General features: G+C 38.2%; 1 pseudogene; it reads left to right on the top strand.

Moving 5' to 3' along the window:
• The first annotated feature begins 6,235 nt into the window (after positions 1 to 6,235).
• LOC125162932 (39S ribosomal protein L46, mitochondrial-like) lies at positions 6,236 to 6,943 on the top strand (annotated as a pseudogene).
• Positions 6,944 to 7,292: the final 349 nt, after the last annotated feature.

Genomic DNA, 7,292 nt, shown 5'->3' with positions numbered 1-7,292 from the left:
TCATGATCTCACAGTTTGTGGGTTAAAGCCCTGCATCAGGCGCTGTGTTGATAGGTCAAAGCCTGAAGCCTCCTTCAAATTCTATGTCTCCCTCTCTCTGCCCCTCCCCTACTTTTTCTCTTTCTCTCTCAAAACAATAAATAAACATGAAAGAGGGCATTGTATATACTTGATACTAAACCCTTATCACATATTTTATTGGTAAATATTTTTACCTAATCTGTAGGTTGTGATTTCCCTTTTCGATAAGGTCCTTTGTACATGTTTTTAATTTCAGTGAAGTCCAATTTATGTCTGTCTTTTTTTGCTTATACTTTTGGCATCAACCCATTGCCAGATGCAGGGTCGTGAGTGTTTATCCCTATGTCTTCTAAGAGTTTTATGGTTTTAGCTCTTATTTTGGGATTGTTATCTATGTTGAGTTAATTTTGGTGTGTGGTGTGAGGCATGAGTCCAGTTTGTATTATCTTTTTGAGAACATATTTCTCTGGTCTTAAACTGAGGTTAGGATTATGTTGTTCATCTGCTATGTGGACACTTGGAAGAGATTTGGGGGTCTAAGACTGATCAATCTACTTGTTTCAAGTACTACTTTGAGAAGTACTTGAAGTGAACTTTATCTGAACATTTTGGGACCTTTAGCACAATTTGTGCTGCCTCTTCATTTTTCTTATTGCCGTCCTGGGTCTTGGCTATTTGCATTTACTAAGTCAATTACCATTTGTCTTTCTGTTCTGCCACTTCCAAAAAGATTTTGTTATCATCTTCTGTTATTTGTGTTTTTTTTTGTTTTTATTCTTTAATTATTTTACTGTCCTTATAATGGACTTTTAGCAAGGGAAGAGATAATGAGTTATTGAATCACTATCTTTTGCTTAAAGACTCCCCATTTTGATTCCTAGTATAATGTGTCTTTTTTTAAAACCTTTAGTGGGTGGAATTTCTCTTACATATGTGAAGAAAATTGGGGAAAAGCAAATTTCATTCTATGTTAAAGTTTCAGAGGTAAACTATATTACTTACCCCTTTGGAATCAACATTGTCTATGTCAGTTGGAAACAGTGTGCCTCAAGAATTTATAAGCCTCAGGGCACAGAGTTGCAATTTTTTTTTCCCCTCTACTGAATACCTTCATGGAACTTTGTTTACCTGTTAATTTGGAAAGTACATTGCACTTTTTTTTATGTGAGAGAAACCCTTTTAATCAATGTGGTGTAGAACTTCCTGTCATAACCAAATTAAAAAAAAGTCAACAAAGTAGTGAAACCCCACTGGAAGTCAAATAGATGAGTTTGTTTCTCTTCTGAACTTCTATAATTCTTCTTGAAAGGAGGAGAGAATGCTTCTATTACTTTAGAAGCCCTACTAGAATCCAGAAATTATTTTGCAAAGAAAAGGTCACTATACAGATAGTTAAACTTAAATAGTGGCATCAGATCTTACATAAAAAATTTGATAAAAACTCGGTGTTTTTACTTTCATAAAGAAATAGATTTTATAATTTTCCTAAAAGATGTGAAATGTACATAGAAGGAACCCTTAAAGAAATATGTAAATATGAAACAAGACATTGTCCTTGGGTGATATTTTTCTTCGTTGTTTTTGGATTCTTCGAGATGTTCTACAATTACTATATTTGTGAATGTGTTTGTGTGTGTATGTTAAATCAAAGCTTCAATATTATTTTTCGCAGCTTGCCATCTAAAAAATATATTTCTGGCTGTTAATAGGCTCATAATAATTTTTGCTATGATAAAACACAGAAATTGGCAATAATTCAACTAAAATTTATTGAGTATATATTATGTATAAGGTACTGTGCTATGAACTGTGGCTGATATAGAGAGAAAAAAAGACATGATTCTTTTCCACAAGAAACTAGTTCACCACTGAATTTAATACATACAATAATTGAGGTAATAAAAGGGGTTCTATGAACTATGACACTGTTTTGAAAATTGCCAGTGCATGAGAATCACCTGGGGAAATTATTAAAGATGCCAATTCCTTATCCCTTCCCTAACAGACTAGGAGTTTACATTTTAGTAAGCACCCTAACAGGCTTCTAGTAGATGATCCTTCAAAGAACAATTAAATAAATGATAATGAGATGAGCACTGATTGAAAAGATACATATAATGATATGGCTCTTTCTTTTTGCCTGTTACTAGGATTGTGTTTGGGTAACTTGTTTAACCTGTCATGTTCAAATTATGTGAATGCAAATGAGACCATCATACTTACCTACGTTATAGGGATACTATAAGCAATGTAGATATTATTACTAATTTAGCTAGTCCTCTGTCAAAAACATAGTAAGTGCTCTCAGGTATATAGTATGGCAATATCGTGTTGGAGAGGGAAGAAATGCTGAATCTAATGAAGCTGGAGAAGTAGAGAAGCTTCATGCAGAAGGGGATTTGGATTAGGTCTTGAAGGTTGAGCAAAATTTTGATAAAGTGAGATAAGGAAGAAATACATTCTAGTCAGCAAAAACATGGTGGGAAAACTAGGTGTGATTGGGAAGCTCTGAGCTGTGGATGATGATGAGCAGAGAAAGCTTTGATTGTCATGGAAGACAAATGTGAAGACATACCTAGTGGGCAGGTCATAAAACATCTTGAAGATCTACCTAATGAGCTTTAAAGTACTATTAAATAGTTGTAAATTTAATGTAATTTGAGCAAGGGAGTAATTAGGGTAGATAGGGTTTTAACATGATGATTTGCTGCCTCACATAGAAGGTATGTTTAAGGAACAAGAGAGTAGAGGAAGGGAGACCAGCTCACAGACCATGGCAGTAATTCAAATAAACAGTTAGGAATGTCTGAATTCAAGCAGTGAAGAAGAAATGGGTGGGAGGTGGGGAGGGGGGAGGTAGACACATACGAGGGCCATATCTGAAAGGATAGCTGGAACTCATACAGAGGAGATATGGAAATTGAAGAATAAGCAATTTAAGTTGACCAGTAGGTTCTGAAATTGGGTGAGTAGAAAGATTGTGATACCATGTAGAAAACACAGAACAGAGTAAGAGAAATTGTCCAAGAAAAAATATAAAGACTTCCATTTGGAGCATGTTATATGGCTGTCCTAGTAGAACAATCCAGTGACAATATCCAAAAGGAATTTAGTAGTGCAGGGGTGAGGTTACAGCTGAAGAATTGGAGGAATAAAGAATCAAAGGTTATTCTCAGGATGGCATAAATTTGAAGATACAGGAGTGGATGTGCTTTTTCTAAGCATCATCATAATAATGCCAAAGATTTCATAGTGCTGTGTGCCAGGTAATGTCCTAAGCATTTGCCATACTTTAAATCATTTATGTCCATAACAACCTGGAGAGGAAGGCACTGTTATTGTCACACTTTTACAAAGTGTGACCCAGAGGGAGTCAGTAGTTGTCAGAGGTTACACTTGTATATATGTGGTAGACTCAGGATCTGAACCCATACAGACTGACTCCAAACTCTTTGTTCTTAACCTTGATACTCTGCTGTTCTCAGTAGAAAGAGTAGTGTGGGAAAACATACATCCAAGGCTGGAACCTTCAGGAATATTCATTTCAAGTCTGAGTGGGGAAATCACACACCCCAGCGTTAGACTGGCATGTAGGGCAGGGCAAGACAACCAGGTGGTCAAGATGCAAAGGGAGGAAGGAGAAGGGGAACAAAACTGCTGGTTGGTAGACAAATACTACACAAAGGACAAGAAAAATGACCTTACCTTTGTTTTTCTTACAAGAGAAGGGAAATATCTATGGCGATTAAAAATAATTTTTTGATCAATAGAATATGATTTTGAGAGGGATCTTACCTTTTGTTTCCCCCTACTTTTTAACAAAGTCATATTAAAGGTCACTTGTAGCACTTAATAAAAAATATGTTGGATATAGAAGGGTAGCAAAACTAAGTCTATGAGAAAACTAATCATCTGGTTGCATGTGCTGGATGTTGCAATCTACTTGGCTCTTCTCTTGCCACCTCGTTTCTCCCCAGTACCTCCCTCTATGTGTCTGTCTTTCCACAGTTTTTTGTTTTTGTTTTTCATTTTTTTTTCATCGTACACTCCACCATGATATCTCTTTAATGCCTTCATCTGGTTCATATGTAAAAGATTTATCTTAGCCCAAACTTAACTAAAAGGAAAACTATTTCAAAACCTCATGAGGCTGCTTTCAGAACAATCCATATTCTGTATATGTAAACACCTTCAGTATTCAGTGCCAGAAGTCCTTTTAGGCAGTATTTGACTGCCAGTATTTGGTTACTGATTCCACTTGTCCATTGTGAGGCATGTGTGCTATAGATTTGACCCCTTGCCTGAAGTGTCTTCATTGTAACATATTGACCCAGTGCATTCTACCCTTAGGAGCTCAAATCAACTTCTTGGCCCTGGAGAAAATTTTGAATCCAAGCATGGAGTACAGGAGAAAATTGAGATTTAGACTGGTCATCAGAGCAGTCTAAAATCAGTCTTGACAAAGATCCTGTGTTAATCTCAGCACTTTAGTTTTCTACGTAGTGCTGGGGCTTTTGGAGTTGCCCTGTACAAAGCAGGAGTTAGCTAAGAGTTTCTACCTCTTTAATCCTAAGTGAGTTAATTTGCATACCAGTTCCACAGTTGACAACAGACCAAAGTTATTCTCAACATAATTTGTTTTATTTTATTTATCTTAAAGTTTATTTATTTTGAGAGAGAGAGAGAAAGAGCATGCATGAGAGCAAGTGAGGGAGGGGCAGAGAGAGAGGGAGAGCGCGAGTGAGATAGGGAATCCCAAGTAGGCTCAGTGCTGTCAGCCACAGAGCCCAAAGCAGGGCTTGATCTCACCAACTGTGAGATCATGACCTCAGCCAAAATCAAGAGTTGAGTGCTCAACCGATGAAGCCAACCAGGCACCCCTCAAAGTAGTTTAAATATCCCTACTCGTTTTCTCTAGGTTACATCCATTTCCAGCCTTCACATCTTTTCATCCTGTCTTAGTTCCAGCCTGCATCCACCCAAATTTGAAATTCATCCTTTACTAGATTTGATTAAGAAATTGTCCATATCTATATTTCATGAGAACATTTTTGCTGAGGATTTATAGAAGCAGTTGTGGAAAGGCTTTTTAATTTACTCTTGTATACTGTTTCCCTTTCTTCCTTACCTACTTTCTCCTCTCAACTTACTTTTATTCTTTTTTTTCCCTCTGGTAGAATTTCATTTGTTCCTTTCTGTAAAATCTTGGCCATTATTGACGCCTTTAGTGTCTGAGATTTTTGTCCTGAGAACAGTTTTTGCTGCTGGCCTTTCAAGAAAATACAGCATTTTCCATAAGAGGCACTTTTATGTATAAAATTTTCTCCATCTCATCATACTCATGAGACCTATTTCTAAGTTTCCATAATATGTACCACATGACCCTGTTGTGCTCTTTAAGTTGCCCTCCAAATGAACTCCCCTTGAGTTGTCTACCTTGCCTGAGTAGCGAGTTTCTCTAGATCTTTGTCAAGTTAGTCTATTGACTAATGGTATCACCATTCTGCTTGTGTGATTGGGGAACTCAACTGACCTCAAACCCTCATTTGGTCACATATCCCTGAGCACCCCTCTCTTCTTCTCCTTAATTCAATGTTCTGACACTTGGCACTTGACTAACCTCAGGGACCTGGTGAATTTCCAGACTTCACCTTCCCCATTTTTGTTCACCTTACTGTTTACTGAGTCCAAGTTCCGATACCATGGAAATGCTCAATAGGTATTTATCATCAATGATGAAAGCATGCTACTCTTTCTGCTTCAGGAAATCCTTGGCCTGGTCACTGCAAAGTGTGTTTTTCCTAGGTTATTCTACTGCTTTGCTAAGAGGGCATCCTGGGGTATGTTTTAATGTTATGGTCCAGAACATACATTACACCCAGGCTCTGATGACATGAAAGAAAATTTGGGGACAAAATCCACAGGAAATGAGAGCTAGTTTGAACCTAGATACTATTTGTTTGTTTGTGGTTCTTTTTCTTTTTTGTTTTTGAACTAAGTTTCTTGTCCTCTTGCCTTAAATATAGCAATGAAGAAAGTTGTGAGTACCTAGTTTTATGAATAAGAATATAATTAATTTAAACTGGTTTGATGCCTCTTCTCAAGAGTGCCATGCTGTATCCCAATAATTCTATGTATTTACCTTAGGGAAATTTTTGCCAGTGTGCAGAAGGAAACATGTTCAAGAATGTTCATAGCAGGGGAGGGCAGAAAAATGGCAGTGCCCATAAGGCAGACTCTGTTAAGGGGTGGGGAATGACTGGTGGCAGTTTGAGGGGCTCTGGGCCGGGAGCCTGGATTCTCTTGGCCTTACTGTTGTGGCCTCATCTTGGAGCAGTGGGTCTCTGTAGCACCTGTTGCACATGTTGTGCCTACACCAGCTGCCGGTGGCCTCCAGTTGGCCTCTAAGCCACAGAAAGAGATGACGGTCTCTATTACAAAAGATCAAGATGGAGAGAGTTTGTATTCAGACCATGAGCCTTGTACTTTGGATGAAGCCTAGTGACCAGCAAAGAAGAAAACTGACTTCCATGATGAAGAGGAACAGAATATACTGCTGGTGTAGGATTTGGAAGATATATGGGAGCAGAAAGTTTTACCCTTCAAACCTGGAGCTCACATTCCAGAAGCTGATAAAAAGAATGACCAAATCTCACTGCACCAAAAAATAGACAGGAACCTTGTTCTGCTGGTCAAAGAGAAGCTTGGAGATCAGGATGTTTGGATACTCCTACAGGAAGAGTGGCAACCCAGGGAGACCTTCTGAGGAACAGCTGAGTGAATACTGGCCACACTCTCAGAAAAGGACATGGAAGCCAAGTTCCTGGCAATTGTACCCTGTGGCCACTACAAGTTCAATTCCCTCAGGCCATGCAGACAAAATAGGCTCAGGGCCAAATTATTCTTAAAGCAATGCTGTTAATTATTCCCACACCAGGAAGAAGGGCCATCATGTTAGATCCCTAAGGAGGAGCTGGGTGACTATTTGAAACTGAAATACCTGGCCCAGGTTAGGAGGTTGTTCTTGGGCCTCTGATGGACTGTGGAGCCTGACAGCAATACTTTGACAGTTCTACAACTGGGTCCTCAAGGACATTATGTGGTTGCCCCATCTTTGCAGGGAACAGCATACAGCAAACTAAATTGAGAGAAATAAGTGAATTGATTCTTGGTGAAAAAGTGTTCATAGTATTAGAGGCAATGACAAAGAACTGAAAATAGCTCAAATATTTCTGCGCCAAAAAATCCATAAATAAACTGTATTTTTATAC

This window comes from Prionailurus viverrinus, chromosome A3 (assembly GCF_022837055.1).
Source record: "Prionailurus viverrinus isolate Anna chromosome A3, UM_Priviv_1.0, whole genome shotgun sequence".
NCBI classification, from domain to species: Eukaryota; Metazoa; Chordata; class Mammalia; order Carnivora; family Felidae; genus Prionailurus; species Prionailurus viverrinus.
Note: the sequence above shows the minus strand (reverse complement) of the source record. Positions and strands in the feature narration are given on the sequence as shown.